Here is a 20,255-nt window from a genome sequence, read left to right on the forward strand (position 1 = left end):
ATTTAACCATACATGCAAATTGTACACATTTCGTAATTTGTAAGATCAAGCATCGTATAAATTGTGGGTTATATGCAGGAAACAGTTTCAGAGTGTGATGTGCCAGCTGTTAAACTAAAAATCAGTTATTCTAAATACTTGTATTAACAAATATAATAAGATTCTAAAATCTTGGAAGAATGGCGTGACTCCCGATGTTATTTACATGCTAGCTGTTGGTTGGCTGCTTTAGGGGAAGGGACCAAACAGTGAGGCCATTGGTCCGTCAGCTGTTGGTTAGTTTGCCTTAGCAGACAGCATTTTCGTCTCTTTGTGTTATTTCTTTTATAGATGTGTTTGTTTCCCTTGATTTATCCTGGTGGAAAATCTATTGTTGGATCCAACATACGGGTTTCGTCTTTCTTGATTAACTCTTGTCACAGCTCTGCACTATAACATTCATACACGTCCATATGATTTCACAGGCGTCTAAAGCTAGCAAAATGAGGGATGCTCAACTACCGGACCTACCGATAGATGGCTCTACCAGCTGGTTACAGTCGTCTGTATTGCCCGCCATATTCGAATTTGGCAAGAAGTTACTCTCGGTCTGTACGGTGTATAAGGAATTACGGACTATCGAAATGGTGATTTCTTGTTCCGATTTCAATTGTACGAAGCGATGGAGTAAGGAGAGTGACTTACCATTTCACAGGTAATACGACTACCGATACAATACGATAAAAATACAGACTTAGTGCGTTTGCTAATTCGATGTTTTTGAACAGGTTTCCTCTAAAGCACCCAGAGCTACTAAAGACATGGATTACTTCAGTGAAGCGGAAAGATTTTAATCCTACGTCTTGCAGTTTTCTTTGCGGAAACCGTTTCCGACAAGATGATTACGTAGTGAGCCCTGGAACGTGGGAGAAACGTTTCAAACCAGAAGCAGTGCCATAGTTTTTGACTTTCCGACACATTTGATGCACCAAATAAACAGTCACGACGACATGTTGTTAGGATTTTGAGTGAAAACGATTATTCTCCATTTGAGGTAGCTAATTACTTTCCTTGCTGTGTGTGCGCTTTTTACTTTTGTAAATTTATTTCGTACGCTACATAGGTCTAAGCAATGTTGTAATACAGGTCCATATTTTTGTTTTTAGCGTTCTGTCATGGAATCCGTGCTCGATTTGCCCATTGCAGACGCTGCTGATTGCGTGGAGAATGTTGTCAATGAGAATTCTTCCGTGGAAAGCATGTCCCACTTATCCAATGCAGAAGCTGCGAATTGTGTCGAAAACGTTAGTATAAGGATGTTTTCACACCCCCAACGTTTTCTTATAATATTTTTTCATCAAACCTTGAGTTATTTCAATCGTATATAACGAAATTATTTCCTTATTTAGAGTGCAGTTGGTTCTTCAGTAATTGATTGTGGTATACAGTCGAAAGTATAAATGGAAGACAAGGCGACCGAAACCTGCATTTCTTTTCCTCAGACATTGTGCACGAATTAAAACGTAAACTGAAGTGTGTTCGTGAAAAAATTCGAAGAAAAAAGTGTTTTCCGTGGATGACATGATAAGTTCATTGAAGGAGAAGGGGCATCTTCCTGAGAAGTTACATAACTTCCTCAATCATCAGAAAGGAACACAAGTGGAATTAGTGTGCAATTTAGTGAACAACTCTCTCTCATCAAAGGGTAATAGATACACAACAAATGTGAAAATGTTTGCGATGACTGTGTACTTTTATTCACCAGCAGCATATGAATACCTGAAAAAATTAATGCCTCTGCCCCATTGATTTCAAAATGGGTGGCAAGTGTAGACTGTGAACCTGGCGTCTTAAAAGATGTTTTCAAGTACATTGTAAGGGACCAGTTCAGCGATTCATGTCTAATTGTAGACAGTGTGGCAATTAGGAAGCAAGTAGTTTGGGACCAAGGAACTAAGCACAGGTTTTTTAGACTTTGATGGGGAAGTGCCTCAGTAAAAGAAGTAGTAGAGCCATCTGAGGCTCTGGTTTTCATGCTTGTCTCTATTAAAGGCAAATTTAAATGCCTGATTGCATATTTCTTTATCAACGGTGTACAGGCAAATAATCAGGCCACACTGATAAAATCTGCTTTAGAGAGGCTGCATAGTTCTAGCATTAGGGTTTGGTGTGTTACATGTGATGGCTGTAAGGTAAATATAAGCACTTTACGTTCACTTGGCTGTACTTTAAATTTTTACAAGGGTGATTTTAAAAGCTACTTTCCTCATCCTGTGGAAAAATACAATGTTTAATGTATCTTGGACATGTGCCATATGATTAAGTTTGCCAGAAATGCTCTAGCAGAAGTATCTGCTATTGAGTCACCAACTGGCATTATTAGATGGCATTTCATTGAGCAATTGAACAAGGTACAACAAGAAGAAGGTATGACATTCGCCAACAAACTATCAGGACAACATATAAGTAGTGTAAATAGAAAAATGAATGTTTCATTAGCTGCACAGACTTTGAGTTCTAGCGTGGCAGATAGTATAGAGTTTTTGAGGAGGGTTTGTGATCCAAATTTTAAAGGAAGTGAAGCAACAGTAGAATTTTTGTATTTTATTGATAGGATTTTTGATATTCTGAACTCTAGAAATCCATTAGGTAAAGGGTATAAGAGCCCCCTGAGACTTGACAACAAATCTTATTGGCTTGGTATTTGGGTCTAGTGTAGCAGGGGATACAACCCGTCGGCTTTGGACAATGACGTCACAAGTCGCCAGATAGCAGTTTACCATTTTCGCTTTTGCTGTTATGTTTCAGTTTCATTTTTTTACTGATTGCTTAATAAAGCGGATCTGTTTATTCTATCTCGTGAGATTTTTTTAAAAAAAAGCCAAAAAACACTTATCAGTCACTGAAGGGAGCTACAACACTAAGAAGAATCGCTTCTCGATTGGCGACTTGTGACGTCAATGTCCAAAGCCGACGGGTTGTATCCCCTGCTACACTAGTCCTTGGTATTTTCAGACACTGAAAATTATATCAAAAGCTTAAAAATCATTGGTGTTCCATTGCTGTTCCATGCAAGAAATGTTAAATCTGCATTAGAATGTATTTATCTCTATGCCAATAAAAATGCATTTGTAAATTTTGTTAACTGGGGAAAACTGTTTAAAACAAGTGACTGCGTGTACTCTGTTGTAGAATACTCAGAAACTGTTTCAGATCTTTGTGATTGCTGGGGATATGCGACAGAAATATATACAGGCCAAGATTTTGCATTGTGTTAAAATTAAATTCGTAGATTACCCATTTCCTGCTCCTGCTCTTGGTCATGATTACCATTATGAAATTGGGATTGAGGATTTACATCAGACTCAACTTGTTTGTAAGATTGCATCCCTGTACTCCTGCACATGCTTAAAAACATATGGAAAAAAAAGCCCGCTGAGAAAATTTTAAACAACAAATCACGTATAAGGCAGAAGTTAAATAAACTCATATTGTTTAATCATGTATAGTGCTCAAATTGGAAAAGATTATGTATTGGGACATTTCATGCAGATGGGTGTGACATTTTGACAGATTTTTTAAAACTATTTTGTCCATAGATTTGTTGTTGTATAATGATGAACTTCAAACGATGAATCACATTGAAGTAAAATTAACTCTTTACATCCTGTGTAGATATTGTAACAAAATTATAATTGTTGTGTCTAGACAAGACAGCCTAGACACAATGAGAGGAAGCCGAAAGGCACGTGCTAAGCTAAAGCAGGATGGCGTGAGGTCTGAAACAGGATACGTAATGAATGCTATAAAGAAAAGTACGTAGCTTCTGGAATACTTAACTTTAATCCATCCTTGGTACATCGCTATTGACGATATAAGTGAGACTCCATAGATACGTGCAATGTTACTAATGGCGCCTTGCTAGGTCGTAGCCATTGACTTAGCTGAAGGCTATTCTAACTATCTGCTCTGCAAATGAGCGAGGCTTCGTCAGTGTGCGTCGCTAACTACGTCGTCCGTAGAACTGGGGCGAGTGCTAGCCCGTATCTCGAGACCTGCCTTGTGGTGGCGCTCGGTCTGCGATCCCTGACAGTGGCGACATGCGGGTCCGACATGTACTAGTGGACCGCGGCCGATTTAAAGCTACCACCTAGCAATTGTGGTGTCTGGCGGTGACACCACAATAATTATTTATTATATAAGCTTATTTTAAGATGTTAGGTGTTACAAAATATGCACTTGCATTAAAAACAGGTGATTTGTGTGAAATTAATGAAAAAAAAGTTCTGAGACTTATTTGAGAGATAGCTTTCAGTGTGAGAAAATATTTCCCTCAATAACTATGTTAACTTGAATTTTTCACTTTAAGAAAGCAGTTTAATCACAGAATGGGTGTGATCTAATGGAGTATGCAGTGGCCCTATGTTTCAAACAGTAATGTTTGTGGATACTCTGCAACATAAGAGCAATAAAATTGTTACTCTCTTAATTCTTGTTTTAATACTTCTTAGAATGAACACAATGTTCCAATTGATCGTAAGCATTCTTATTACTTTAGAACCATTCTAGAATAAGGGGGCCTGATTCAGGCAAAACCCAATTTTCTTATATATTTTCCTGTGTTGGGGGGGGAGAGAATGCAAATAATCAACATTTACCTTCATTATACGGTTACACTTTTTGCTGATTGGTAATAAAAGCATTTCATTTTTTTAGTTCATATGTCCCATATGGAACTGAAATTATCAAGTTATGATGACAAAGGAAGGAATAAGGAATCTTACTTCACAGAAATTATGTAACAATGGTTACACTTTTTGCTAGTTAGCTTTAACATAAACCGTTTAGTTTTCCATTAAGAGTGAAAGCAGTTGCACGAGTCACGTGAAGAACAAAGTTTCCCATAGGGAACAAAAGTATTTTACGTTTGAGTTATTGCTGACCCAAAGTATTGTGATCTTCATATTTCAATTTAAAAAAGTTCGTAACTCAAATTCACAGACATTTTGGAATCTGTACATACATGTGTGAAGCAAGGTACTTTTCATGTGCCATGTGGAACCTTTAATTTTCTGGTTTAAATATAATTTATTTCATGAATTATCTTTAATACCAACAATGTTGAATGCAATATTTACAATTTAGAAGAGGAAATCTTAGTGTACAGAATAACAAACCTCATGAAAAATGTGAGAGATTGTTCTGTACAGAACTTGGAATGGCTGTCTATCAATAGCAGGTAAAAAGAAGGCTTCTATTAAATGTTCAAAGAAACCAGTCAGTACCTCTTAATTCACCATAGAGGTGATACAGTAATAAAAGAATTTCTGCTAAGTATTAAATGTGTAAGACCTATTCAATAAGTATTTGCTTTACCAATAACCTGTAGTACAAGCACATGTATAAGCAGGTAATTATGGGAGTCAAGAGTTATGTTAAAATTAAAGATACTGACTGGTTTTACTTGCTCACAAAACATTGTAGTTGCTGTACAGTTTATGCTGTAAGTGGTGTACCCAATGTGATTCCTGGAGGACATAATATTCTGTTATCCTATGGGAGTGCACTGCTACCACACCTATTGAAAGTAAGTTTTGCTGTGGAATAGTTGTATCAGACGTCTGTACCAGAAAACAAATCTCCACTGTGACACCCTCGTGTTCTTGGTATGCTATTAGCTGTTATTACAGGAATACTCTTCACATGGAGGAGAGAGAGAGAGAGAGAGAGAGAGAGAGAGAGAGAGAGAGAGAGAGAGAGAGAGAGATTGGAGAACATCATGTTCTTAGGAGGAGCAACCTTTACAGCAGCATATGCTGTTAAAAGCATGGTGCGATTTTCTTTTTTGTCATTTCCAACATTGTACACAACTTTCTTGCACTTTTATGTTATCACATTTTTCCCTTGAGAATGGAGAAGAGAGAGGAAAAAAAATAATTAAGCAAGCTCTCATAATAACTGAAAACTCTACTTGCGTCATTTGTTATATTCAAAATGTTACTCTCTTTCCAAATACTGTTCTATTTCTTCAAACCAATTCTGAATTTCTCAGGTTATTACATATTATTTACTGTACATTGTCCAGCAATACTTCTGTTGTTACTGGATAGTTTGTAATTTGGCACTGCCTTTGTGCCACTGGTATTGGCTAGTGTACTTTTGCAGGTAAGAAAATCGACTGGACTAGAATGTCCTGTCATTAAAGGACAAATTCAGACAATATGGAACTTTTTACACTAAATTTGAAATATAATGTCACCCTTGTCTCTCACAGATTGTAGCAGCCATTGGGGTGCCAACTTCTGCAGCTTTTGCTTTCAGGTTTGTTTTTTGCTTGGGCCCTATACTGACAACCAGTCATTTCAGTGATTGACACCATGTCAAAGACTGGAACCAAGATTCACAGAAATAAGATTCCATGGTTGTAATTCATAGTGTAATAATTTTTTCTCACTGACATGTTTTTAACTCAATTTTAAAATAAAACCATGGTACCAGTCATTGTTTGGGTGTCAGACTGGAAAATTACAGTTTTAAGACACCCCAACCTTAAAATTAACAGCTGTGAACGATGTTATTTTCAACAAGTTCCTTCACTTCCTACATCATCATGGATCAGTTCAATATAATATTATTAATAGACTTAACTTCCAAATGATACAATTAATGCATTTAAGAGGAGCCTTAACGTTGGTTTTTGTGTTTCTCTCATTTAAATGTATTTCTTGTCTCGTATCAAAGACTGAAGCACTTTCAAAAACTAGTACTTCTACCTTATCACTCAGTTAAAATACACCGTGTCATGTACAGGCGTTAATAATATAATGGTATTTAAATTTCTGATCAAAGAGTGAGCCAAATTCGTAAGTGCATGTTGCAATTACAGTGTCAGCATATAAGCAGATCGGTAATGCATCACTACAGATAAAGAAAAATTTTTTCCGTTTATACGGAAGTAATACTTTAATAGTTCAGTTGTAATTTCTGTTGTCAGTAAAGATACCCCTAAGCAAACGATGTCAACTTCTCTTTAAGGGACGTCTTCACTCTTTTCCACACTTGATTTTCCGAATTATACCTGTAGTTAAAAGCTTTGGCAAGCAAGGTAATTTGTTGACCTCCATTGAATCTTAAATAGTGATTTAAAACGGGCAAATAAGTAAAGCACTCATAAAATTAATAGTAAACAATTTATAGGTCAGCTTGCCAAACTTCCAAAACACACTCGAATTTAGGAATTTCATAGCAGAACAGTCACTGTTTTTTCTCGCTAGATTAGAAACACTTCATTATGTTGATGTGTAGATATCTAGAACATAGAATATAAAAGACTTATGAGGGCGCAGAACGAAAAACATTTTCATCCGTGTTTTGACACTTCGCTTTTTGCCAAATTCAGATATGGCGGACACCAGTGATCTCTGGCGGACACTCAATGATATGATGTTTGGCCGGCACGCGCTAGGGCCATCTATCGGTAGGTCCAGTAGTTGAGCATCCCTCATTTCGCTAGCTTTAGACGCCTGTTATGATTTCAATTGACGCCATATTGAAAGTTTCTACGAAAATTTGTGACGTCCTGTGTGAACGGTAGTTCACGATGCCACTACAGCAAGCCATAAGCTTTGGTGTCAACATTAAATGCGTGTGTGAATCCGGCTTAAGTGCTAGGAAAACTGCATCTAGGCATAGAGCAGAAATATTTTCTACACTATGATCCAGCCATAGAGTATAAACATAGGGCATAACACTATACATGGATCGAGGAGAAGATTAATATTCTGCTTGCTATTAGTCAGGCCACGTGCAACGATGTATCTGTGCGTTGTCTGTGTAATAAATACAAAGAGGTTAGAATACCCCCTGGACTAAATCACCGCAAATCAAATGCGTCCACACAACACAGTTTCAAAATACTGCTGCCGCGCCATCCATCGGTGTAGGAATGAATTTTCAGCAGCAAGCGGCTACTCTCTCGCAAAGAACATTACAGTTCAGGACATTAATAATGCAGGAGATGCTGCTGTGGCCTGCGTTCGCAAAGATTCAGAGGATCCATAAAGATTTAAATGGTGAAAACAATCGCTGCTTAAGCGACGCCATTTTTCACGTATTGACGTGTTTTGCGAATTACGCTGTGAAACCGACACGGCAAAAACTTGTACACGAAGAGTAATTTAACACTCCGATTCCAGGCACACAGGAAGAAGTTACGTGTGTTTAGAATTTTCGACAACAGCCTCCAACAGTCTCGAAATAATATCTGACACATACAAATCTACGAGGGGTATCCAGAAAGTAACAGACGTATTGGTCTGTCGCAGCGATTGGCGGTGCTACAAGCTGTCACATTGTTACCATAAAGTTCCTACACTCAGTACGCATTCATCAGTGGTAGTGTATGGTTTGTGTCTCTGCTAATTGGCTTTCTGCGACGTGTTAAAATTTATGCTCAATAGAAAATCCCGCCACTTGTGGGGTGCATTCTGTGATTAGTTTTTATTTATTTATTTATTTATTTTTGCAAAAACACTGCAAACCAATTGAAATTTATCACGTCCTTTGTTATGTGTACGGAAAAGGAATAATGAGTAAAGGCTGAGTAAGACAATGGTGCACTGATTTTAAAATGATTTTGCCAACATTCTCAATGAGGACCGCAGTGATAGGCCAATCGTTCTAAATGACGAATTAGTCATGAAAATCATCGAAAAAATTCGCGAAAATCGACATTAACGACTTCGGAACTGTCACAACACTTTACCCAAATTTCACGGAATTTGGTGCATGAAATAGTGGAAGAGAAGCTTAGTCACATTAATTTTGTGTTAGGTGGGTTCTCAAAATCCTAACGGAATGCCCAAAAATCAGAGACTGGCTGCAGCACTGACGTTCCCTGAAGATGGCGAGAAAAATGGTAACAAAGTTGCAGACCGTATCGTAAGTGGAGACGAGACTTAGATGATCCATGTTAATTGTGAGGCAAAAAGGCTGTCTATGTAACAGAGACATACATATTCTCCCACGAAACCAAGGAAGATTTTGCAAGTGCTGTCAGCAAGAAAGCTCATGGCTACTGTATTTGGGACCCTAACAGAGTGATTATCGCTGATTTCCTTGAATGTGGCACAACAATTAATTCAGAAATTATGTAACTATGTACATCATAAGCTAAAAACTGACATGTCTCCTGTACAGTACGATCAAATGATCGTTGACGAATACAAATACAATACCGTACGAAACAGAAAAGTAATGTCAAACACTAACAAAGTTAAGATGGGCAATACAAAACAAGAGTTGGGAAAAACTTAGTGCAAACGTTTTGTTTTTTCACAAAGCGTGTCCACTCTCACTCAGTTGTATCCAAGAGCTCCTACAGGGTTTTGGATGGGAGGTGTTTGATAATCCACCATACCCAGATTTGGTGCTGAGCGACTACCACTTCTTCCCAGCAGTGGAGACATGGCTACAAAAAGTTTTGATACTGACGCCGAACTGAACGCCGGTATAAACCAGTGGTTGCAATCACAGGCAGCAGATTTCTACAGACAGTGATGAAAAATTTGTGCCATACTGTGATAAATGTCACACTTTGAATGGCGATTATGTAGATAAATAGCTTAACTGTACTGGTGGGATCGGTAAAGCCACAAGACACTTTCGTTTCGTAATATTTTTCGAGTTAAACGTCATATATCGTTGAGGTTTTTCGTAATCTTGGATATATATTCTCGTCAACCATTGCAGGAAGTGGTGTGCATTGTTGACACTCAAAGGTGAAATACAGCAAGTTTTAATCGTTCGAGCCTCACCACCACATATGTGTAAAATCTTTTTTTCTGTTGTTAGGTAAGATAACTTTTCAAAAAGTTAACTTAGTTTGATAATTGGCTTATATAAATGTACTGATTCGTTATTAATCATGCTGCATAGTTTACTTTTTCAGCACAGTGACTTTGCAGAAAACAGCTAACAGGCTCCCATAGAAGCCGAAATAGAGATAATTGTCAGTGATTCACACCTATTCGATTCAGACGCTGAAAGTGATACTGGAGAAAATCAATTTATCACCAGTGAGCATGATCCACAGTCTGAGGCACGTTCAGATGGATTTATTGAAGACAATGAAGATGAAAAGTACAATGCAACTAGCTATTACCATGGTAAAAATCCTAGTTGGAGATGGTCTGAAACGTGTAAACGACATACATAAATTCTAGCTAAGAATATAATTCTCTAGAATCGTGCCCATCAAAAGAGTTAGATTTAATTGAGTTAAAAGCTTTTGTTGGGTTGTTATACTTATCAGGACATATGAAGTCATGAAATGAAGTTGTTGTTGCATTATTTGCATCGGATGGTACTGGTGGGGACATGTTCCACACAACCATGAGTGTGACACATTTTTTGTTTGTTCTATCTTCTCACTGATTTGATGATTACTCCGCCAGAGCAGAAAGAAAATTTTACGATAAACTATAAGGCATGAGTGAAATATGGAATCTGTCTGTTTCTAACTGCAAGTCTTACTGTTCACCAGGTGAAAACGTCACTACTGACGAAATGTTGTTTCCATTTCTTGGACAATGCAGTTTCAAAAGGTACATGCCTAAAAAACCTGGAAAATGTGACAAAAAATACTGTGAATTTGTGGCTCTTGTACTCATTTTTTGTGTGATGCTTTTGTGTACATAAGTAAGGAGCAACGACGCGATATATAGTCTGTTAATAATTGGTTTATGTTTTTGTAATTATAAGAAAATCCCCCGAATGAACCATAGATCTTGCCACGTGTGGGGAGGCTTGCTTGCCTCAGCGATACAGATGGCCATACCATATGTGCAACCACAACGGAGGGGTATCTGTTGAGAGGCCCAGACAAACGTGTGGTTCCTGAAGAAGGGCACCAGCCTTTTCAGTAGTTGCAGCGGCAACAGTCTGGATGATTGACTGATCTGGCCTTGTAACACTAACCAAAACGGCCTTGCTGTGCTGGTACTGCGAACAGCTGAATGCAAGGGGAAATTACACCCGTAATTTTTCCCGAGGGCATGCAGCTTTACTGTATGGTTAAATGATGATGACGTCTTCTTGGGTAAAATATTCCGGAGGTAAAATAGTCCCCCATTCCGATCTCCGGGCGGGGACTACTCAAGAGGCCGTCGTTATCGGGAGAAAGAAAACTGGCATTCTACAGATCGGAGTGTGGAGTGTCAAATCCCTTAATCAGGCAGGTAGGTTAGAAAATTTAAAAAGGGAAATGGATAGGTTAAATTTAGATATAGTGGGAATTAGCGAAGTTTGGTGGCAGGAGGAACAAGACTTTTGGTCAGGTGAATACAGAGTTATAAATACAAAATCAAATAGGGGTAATTCAGGAGTAGGTTTAATAATGAATAGAAAATAGGAGTGTGGGTAAGCTACTACAAACAGCGTAGTGAACGCATTATTGCGGCCAAGGTAGACACGAAACCCATGCCTACTACAGTAGTACAAGTTTATAGGCCAACTAGCTCTGCAGATGACGAAGAAATTGAAGAAATGTATGATGAGATAAAAGAAATTTTTCACGTAGTGAAGGGAGACGAAAATTTAATAGTCATGGGTGACTGGAATTCGATAGTAGGAAAAGGAAGAGAAGGAAACATAGCAGGTGAATATGGATTAGGGCTAAGAAATGAAAGAGGAAGCCGCCTGGTAGAATTTTGCACACAGCATAACTTAATCATAGCTAACAGTTGGTTCAAGAATCATAAAAGAAGGTTGTATACATGGAAGAAGCCCGGAGATACTGACAGGTTTCAGAGATTGTACCGGGTGTCCAAAAAGACTTTCTCTGATAACATAAATTGATAACTCAGGCTAGAAGTAAGATACAAATATGAAACTTGTGTCGAATTGTTTACAACTACCAAAGTTTTTTTTTTGTTTTGGGTTCGCAGTACGTAAGTAGTGGATGAGGTGCAGTGCCCAAGAAGCCATGTTAACCAATCAGGAGAAGGCACAGTGTGTCCTGTGGTACCATGAGACACGCTCACCAACCACAGTGAAGAGACACTTCCAGACAACATTTGGAAGGAATCCATCTGACGTCAAGAGCATTAAAGCCTGGCATGAGAAGTTCAAGAACACAGGATCGTTTGCTAACCTTCCGAGGTATGGTCGACCAAGAACCTCAGCAGACAGGGTGGAAGCTGTAAGGCAGTCTTTTCTGCGAAGTCCGAAGAAATCGGTGCGCAGGGCCTCACGTGAATTACAGATGCCAAAAAGCTCTCTCCATGACATTTTACACAAGCGTTTATTGTTTTGTGCATACAAAGTTCAAATCGTTCAGGCCTTGTTGCCCAATGACAGTACACGTCGATATGATTTTGTGGTCTAAATGCTATCACGTATTGTGGACGATGATGGTTATCTCAGACTAATTGCCTTTTCCAACGAAGCGAACTTTTTTGTCAGTGGAGTAGTGAATCGCCATAATGTGCGCATTTGGGGTTCACAACCGTCTGGCGAGGTCATGGAGTGCACCAGAGGCAGCCCAAAGGTGAATGTTTGGTGCACGCTATTGCACGATCGAATTATCGGGCCATTATTCTTCGCTGAGGCTACCATCACATCTGTAGTGTATCTGGACATGTTGCAACTGTATGCTGTTCCTCAGCTGCTTCAGTATCACCCCGATGTCTTGTTTCAGCAAGACAGTGCACCGCCTCATTCGGGTTTGGACATCCATGCCTATCCCGATATGACCTTTCCTGGGCGATGGATTGGTCGTGATGGGCCAATGGTTTGGCCTCCATGCTCTCCTGACATAACCCCATTAGACTTGTTTTATAGGGTTATGTCAAGGACGAGATCTACCGAACACATGTACCAGATCTTGAAACCCTGCGACAACTGATAACCACAGTCATTAAATCGATTCCTCCAGTGATGTTGGCTAATGTGTGGGCAGAAATTGAATATCGCCTAGATGTGCTACGTGCTACCAAGGCTGCTCATGTGGAAGTTTACTGGCGTGTGGAAAAAACTTTGATAGTTTATAAACAATTAGACACCAGTTTCATATTGTGTAATATTGTGTAATCAGGGAAAGACTTTTCGGACACCCTGTATAATGGTAAGACAGAGATTTAGGAACCAGGTTTTAAATTGTAAGACATTTCCAGGGGTAGATGTGGACTTTGACCACAATCTATTGGTTATGAACTGTAGATTAAAACTGCAGAAGAAGAATGGGTAGCTTTGAGGGATGAAGTGGTGAAGGCAGAAAAGGATCAAGTAGGTAAAAAGACGAGGGCTAGTAGAAATCCTTGAGTGACAGAAGAAATACTGAATGTAATTGGTGAAAGGAGAAAATTTGAAAATGCAGTAAATGAAGCAGGCAAAAAGGAATACAAACGTCTAAAAAATGAGATTGACAGGAAGTGCAAAATGGGTAAGCAGGCATGGCTAGAGGATAAATGTAAGGATGAAGAGGCTTATCTCATTAGGGGTAAGATAGATACTGCCTACAGGAACATTAAAGAGACCTTTGGGGGAAAGAGAACCACTTGTATGAATATCAAGAGCTCAGATGGAAACCCAGTTGTAAGCAAAGAAGGGAAGGCAGAAAGGTGGAAGGAGTATATAGAGGGTTTATACAAGGGTGATGTACTTGAGGACAATATTATGGAAATGGAAGAGGATGTAGATGAAGAAGAAATGGGAGATAAGATACTGCGTGAAGAGTTTGACAGAGCACTGAAAGACCTGAGTCGAAACAAGGCCCCGGGAGTAGACAACATTCCATTAGAACTACTGATGGCCTTGTGAGAGCCAGTCATGACAAAACTCTACCATCTGGTGAGCAAGATGTATGAGACAGGCGAAATACCCACAGACTTCAAGAAGAATATAATTATTCCAATCCCAAAGAAAGCAGGTGTTGACAGATCTGAAAATTACCGAACTATCAGTTTATAAAGTCACAGCTGCGAAATACTAACGCGAATTCTTTACAGACGAATGGAAAAACTGGTAGAAGCGGACCTCGGGGAAGATCAGTTTGGATTCCGTAGAAATGTTGGAACACGTGAGGCAATACTAACCTTACGACTTATCTTAGAAGAAAGATTAAGAAAAGGCAAACCTACGTTTCTAGCATTTGTAGACTTAGAGAAAGCTTTTGACAACGTTAACTGGAATACTCTCTTTCAAATTCTGAAGGTGGCAGGGGTAAAATACAGGGAGCGAAAGGCTATTTACAACTTGTACAGAAACCAGATGGCAGTTGTAAGAGTCGAGGGGCACAATAGGGAAGCAGTGGTTGGGAAAGGAGTGAGACAGGGTTGTAGCCTCTCCCCGATGTTATTCAATCTGTATATTGAGCAAGCAGTAAAGGAAACAAAAGAAAAATTCGGAGTAGGTATTAAAATCCATGGAGAAGAAATAAAAACTGTAGGGTTCGCCGATGACACTTAAAGTAGTAAAGGAGTTTTGCTATTTGGGAAGCAAAATAACTGATGATGGTCGAAGTAGAGAGGATATAAAATGTAGACTGGCAAGGGCAAGGAAAGCGTTTCCGAAGAAGAGAAATTTGTTAACATCGAGCGTAGATTTAAGTGTCAGGAAGTCGTTTCTGAGAGTATTTGTATGGAGTATAGCCATGTGTGGAAGTGAAACATGGATGATAAATAGTTCGGACAATAGAAGCTTTCGAAATGTGGTGCTACAGAAGTATGCTGAAGATTAGATGGGTAGATCACATAACTAATGAGGAGGTATTGAATAGAATTGGGGAGAAGAGGAGTTTATGGCACAACTTGACTAGAAGAAGGGATCGGTTGGTAGGACATGTTCTGAGGTATCAAGGGATCACCAATTTAGTATTGGAGGGCAACATGGAGGGTAAAAATCGTAGAGGCAGACCAAGAGATGAATACACTAAGCATATTCAGAACGATGTAGGCTGCAGTACATACTGGAAGATGAAGCATCTTGCACAGGATAGAGTAGCATGGAGAGCTGCATCAAACCAGTCTCAGGACTGAAGACCACAACAACAACAACAACATGAAAATCCGACAGAAAATGGTCTGACTCTGTTAGGTTCTCTAAAATGAATAAGCCACACCTGCTCCCTGAATATAAGTCTAATCAGAAGCTTCAAGTTGGTACAGTACCTTATGATCATAAATATAATATGACAGGTTGTTCATATGTTCCTAAACAGAACCAGGCAGTTGTCTTAGTATTACACTGTACCACGTTCAAGAAGTAAGCAAAGAAAATGGAAAGCCAGACATGATAAATGACTAAAACAATGGCAAAGAGGAGTTGAAACTCTGGGTCAACCTTGCAGTCACTACTCAGTTTCTAGACGAACTAGGAGATGGCCAATGATCATATTTTTGCCATATGAAACATTGCTGGTGTAAATAGTGCGAATGTTTTAAAGTCTCTTGACAATTACAAGGAAACGAACTGTGGAGAAACACTAATGCAGGTTGGTATCTCTAATTTGCCTGTATACAATACATAGGGATTTGACAGATGTTCCTCAAGATCTACTGGCCATCATACGCAAGCGCTTAGGGGTACAAATCCTTCAACATGACATCAGTGAAGAAACACCAAGAAAATGCAAATGTGAAGTATGTCCAACGCAGGCAAACTGAAAAATTACAAATCGGTGTGAAAGTTGTGGGATGTTCATACCCATTTTTATGTGAAAATTGTTAATAACTTTCTCTCATTTGATACAATATTGTATTTTTTTCATAATATTAAGGTTTACAAAGAATGCTTGTTGTATTTGTCCACAGTCATAGCAAAAACATGGAAAAGGGCGCTATTTTTATTTGTAGTTTGTTTACTCGGTTAGAATGTGAAAACTGTTAATATCCTTTTCTCTCCAGGAATTTAATCTATTTGTCCATATTAAACAACATTTATTGTACTTTATAATTTTTATATATTTTTTATTTTTGGAGTATAAGATCCCCGCAGCATATTAGCACAAACTGAATACACCAGCACAGTTAAGAGTTGAGATGCACCTTTAAATGGCGTATAATAAAATTTGGTTTTCCATGGTGTTAATTTTTTATTTCAAAACGTCTGTTACTTTTTGGATAGCCCTCGTATAAAGAATGTCCTGAAGAAGGATTTCACGAAAATAATTATCTCAGTTATGTAATATATCAATAATGTGACAAGTTATAGATATTTTTAGATGTGTTATGAAACTCATATATGAGACAGCCTAATTATGGATTTTAGTTACAAAGAAATTAAATCAACTAGTCACCAAAAGCACACCTAATAACTGGGTCAGATCATATATTTGTGAGCATAAACAAAAAGTGGACGTAAAACACTTTGGCTGCAACAGAATTACAAACCATGACTCAGAATACCAAGAGATGAAATATGGAGTACTGGGACCAGTGCTGTTCCTCTTACTCATAAATAATCTACAAACAAACATAAATGGTCAAAATGCTTATCAGTTGGCTGATGACACAAGTTTTCTCATCAGGGCAAAATCAGAAAACTTCCTAAAAGAAAACATAACAAAGACAATGGATAGCAAAGCAGAATGGTCTACAACATAAGCTGATCATAAATGAAGGGAAAACTGTAGCACTCAGCTTCCATAACGTCAATGATAAGATCATCCAAACTATTAATATCCAGTTATCAAACAAAACTGCGAATAGATTGCTACTTACCCTAAAGAAGACGCATTTTGTTGCAGAAAGGCTTGTGTCTTTTAGCTGTGTCAGTCTGCAACTTAAAGTGTCTTCCTTATGATAGGTAGCAATCTTTCTTTTTCTATATTGTTGATACTCCTACCTGGAGTATCCATTGTTTAAAATTGTAAATATACTTAGGTTGGAACTTGAATAGTGGCAACACTGCTGTGGAGGCACTATGCAATGTAATCTACTATTGTTGCTGATAGCACACGTTGATGACATACCTGCCTTTCCTCCGGGCAAATGGAATCGCCCGTTCCATGTCACCGACGTGCGCACAATCGAGGGAAACACAGTCACTTGTGAGCGAGTGGTCTAACGTAACGGTGTCACTACGTTTTCGAAACAAGAACAACGCAGTTGGATCAAGATTGAATGTGCCAGAGGTTGTACAGCACGACAATGTCATCAAGGTCTTCAAGAGGCGTGTGGGGAATTGGCATTGCTGTACAGAACAGTGACATGTTGGGTAAAAGCCTTCAATGAAGGTCGGCAAACTGTGGCAGACATGCATTGGGCAGGTCGCCCTAGCGTCTCTGAAGAAGAAGTGCATGCTGTTGTCGCGTTAGTGGACAGTGATCGACGCCATACGATTCGTGAGCTCGCCCTCGAATCCGGATTGGCGCATATGACTGTGCTTCGCATCCTGAAGGAACCCCTGGCTATGCGAAAAATTGCATCACGCTGGGATCCGCATGACTCGATGGACATGCAGAAATTTATGCGGTATGACGCTGCTCAGACGCACTCGGAGCGCTATGAGCGCAAAGGAGAGACTTTCTTACGCCATATCGTAACACTGGATGAGACATGGGCCACATCATACAAGCCAAAACTGAAACGCCAATCCAACGAATGGCGTCATTATGGGTCACCGCGAAAGTCGAAAGTGCGTCAGAGCCCCGTATGGTGAAAGTGATGGTGATTCTCATGTACGACAGTGACGGTGTTATCCTAATGCGTTATGTTCCTCCACGGTAGACCCTTCAATGCACAGTATTACTGTTCGTTTTTGGAGCATCATCTGCGACCCGAAAGAAGCGGCGCCACTTTCTGTGCAACACACCCATCATTTTGCACAACAATGTGCAGGCGCATACAGCACAAGGTGTGGCTGCTCTGTTCAGTCGATGGGACTGGGAAGTACTGTACCATCTACCATGGTCCCTGGACTTAAGTCCTTGTGACTTTGATTTGATTCTGAAGACGGAGGAACCAAATCATGGCATTTGCTTCAGAACTGTTGCAGAGATTCGACAGGCACTAGGCCGCTCCATTCGCACCAACAAAAGAACAAGCTCTGCTAACGGTATATTAAGACTTCCACATCGCTGGCAACGAGTTCTACACAACGCTAGTGACTACTTTGAAGGACAGTAACAGGTCCAAACATGTAACTCTTCTGTATCGGTTGTGAATAAATAGTTGCCACTATTTAAATTCCAATCCTCATAGCTGACATGACAAAGTCGCTCGTGCTTTGTGTAACATCCACGTGATAAATTTTTGCATATAGATTGTCTGTTAAGTACTGTTGAAAACTACTGACAGCAATCAGAACAGTGAAACGTGTTTCGCAGGAACTAGTGGATGCGTGAAGAACTGTGATTTACATTGTGAATAATGATGAACAGTGATAAAAACTGTGATCACGTTACCTTATGAACGCTCTTGGAGTGTCAAAGTTAGCAGCAACGCTATGAACGTTGAGTACTGTTGACTGTATTAATAATTAACTTGAACTGATGACCTTTAGTAGTTTGATATGAGGCGTCTCCGTGTGCCAAATTTAATGTGACAGACTGTACAGCCAGCCGCGCGGCAAAACAATAATGCAACGTTGGCTACACAGGCGTCGCGAAAGTATTTACATTCCGCTTAAGTGAACGAAGCACACTACAGACACTTGTATGATTAACGGTGCAGTGTTCAAAATGTGCGTATTGTGATAAACTTACATGTGAATCACTACATTGTGTCGAACAGTGTCTAAATACAGAACATACTCCAAAAACAGTCTAATTCCATCCGTGTGAAAGCAAGTGAAATGGACACTAATAAACTTTTCCACAGGATGAGAATAGTAATTATCTTATCACTGATGCTTATATTTTAACATTTCATGTACCTGTCTTAAACTGAGGGACGTGGGAAAGGAGAAGCAAGACCTGCTGCAGCCCGACTTCTAGCCAGCAGCAGGTCCAAACCACGATACCGATGCAGCCGACGGCAGCCGACGCCCCACCGACTCGCTGGGGGCGGTCCAGCAGCAGCCACTACCTGTCTGCGGTCCAACGGCTCGACACGAGGGCGGTCTTACGACGTCAGCAGCAAATTGTTATGACATTCGATAAATGAGTAACTTTGGGAATTTTGTGATATACCACCATGAGAAAACATTCATTATCTCACATGCTTACAACAGTCATGAATTTGCATTTTCCAGCTTATTTTATTACAATCATGTCAAGCCTGACTGTTAAAAGTAGGTGTCTATATTTTCTTGAAGCCCCTTGGACAGTTTTATTCCCGGTTTTCCGTGTCCAGTGAACCCAAATGGGGGGGAGGGGGATAAGTTAATCCGGGAAGTATCCGCAGCAATATCCGAGATAATACAGTCACTGAAGTCTTTTAAAGTACTCGATTCAACTATAATTTTGTCATATCTAAAACAACATTGAAACTAAACATATGCATCTTGAGAGTAGCAAATCTACGTGGGTTACGTGGCCTGATAAAAAAAATACACAATAGATAAACTAATTTTTTTTCTCAGCCCAAGGGGCATTGTAACATCCACGTGATAAATTTTTGGCTACAGTGCGACGAGAGGAAATTATGCCTCTAGCAGTTATAAACATTATCTATTCAACATATGAAAAAAGATGATAAACATTAATTATTTATATAATATTCTATGATATAGCTGGACATATCGACGTGTATCATGCAAAGACAATGATAAGTGTGAAGTGCTTTTATGATCTGCGTTTTGTCTTCCTTTGTTCTTACCTTTTGTTGGTTGGCTTTTGTAGGTTCAGCACGCAAGACGCATATCAAACTGAGGTCTGTTAATAAATTGTAATTATTTGTCAATTATTACTTGAAAATAGAGTTCATTAGTATTATAAACATGAGTGAATGATTATTTGTAACTATAATTCCTCTCTCAGTAAGCATTATCTGTGTTAATTGTTTCTTTCCGCTGCAAGGAGCGCAGACATTAATGATAGCGATTTGTATCGCGTTTTTGTCTGTGTTTTCCTTATTAACAAATCAAATGTTTGCTTTATGAAGTCTAAATAGTGCACAATACGAAAGTAGAGTTCCTGTAAAGTTTAATAAGCATTTAAAATACTTATTTGCTCTAACAATAGGAAGTTTCTATAAATTGTCTGCAGCTATCTTAACAATTGTCTCAGCGGCAAATTCAAATAACGCAGCTCTGCAGACATAAATGCCGAACGTAATGCAAATGTGTAAAAATAAATGTGCACCGGTGGTCCCAAACTCATTTTAATGAAAATAATT

The sequence above is a fragment of the Schistocerca americana genome, chromosome 5 (assembly GCF_021461395.2).
Source record: "Schistocerca americana isolate TAMUIC-IGC-003095 chromosome 5, iqSchAmer2.1, whole genome shotgun sequence".
NCBI lineage: Eukaryota > Metazoa > Arthropoda > Insecta > Orthoptera > Acrididae > Schistocerca > Schistocerca americana.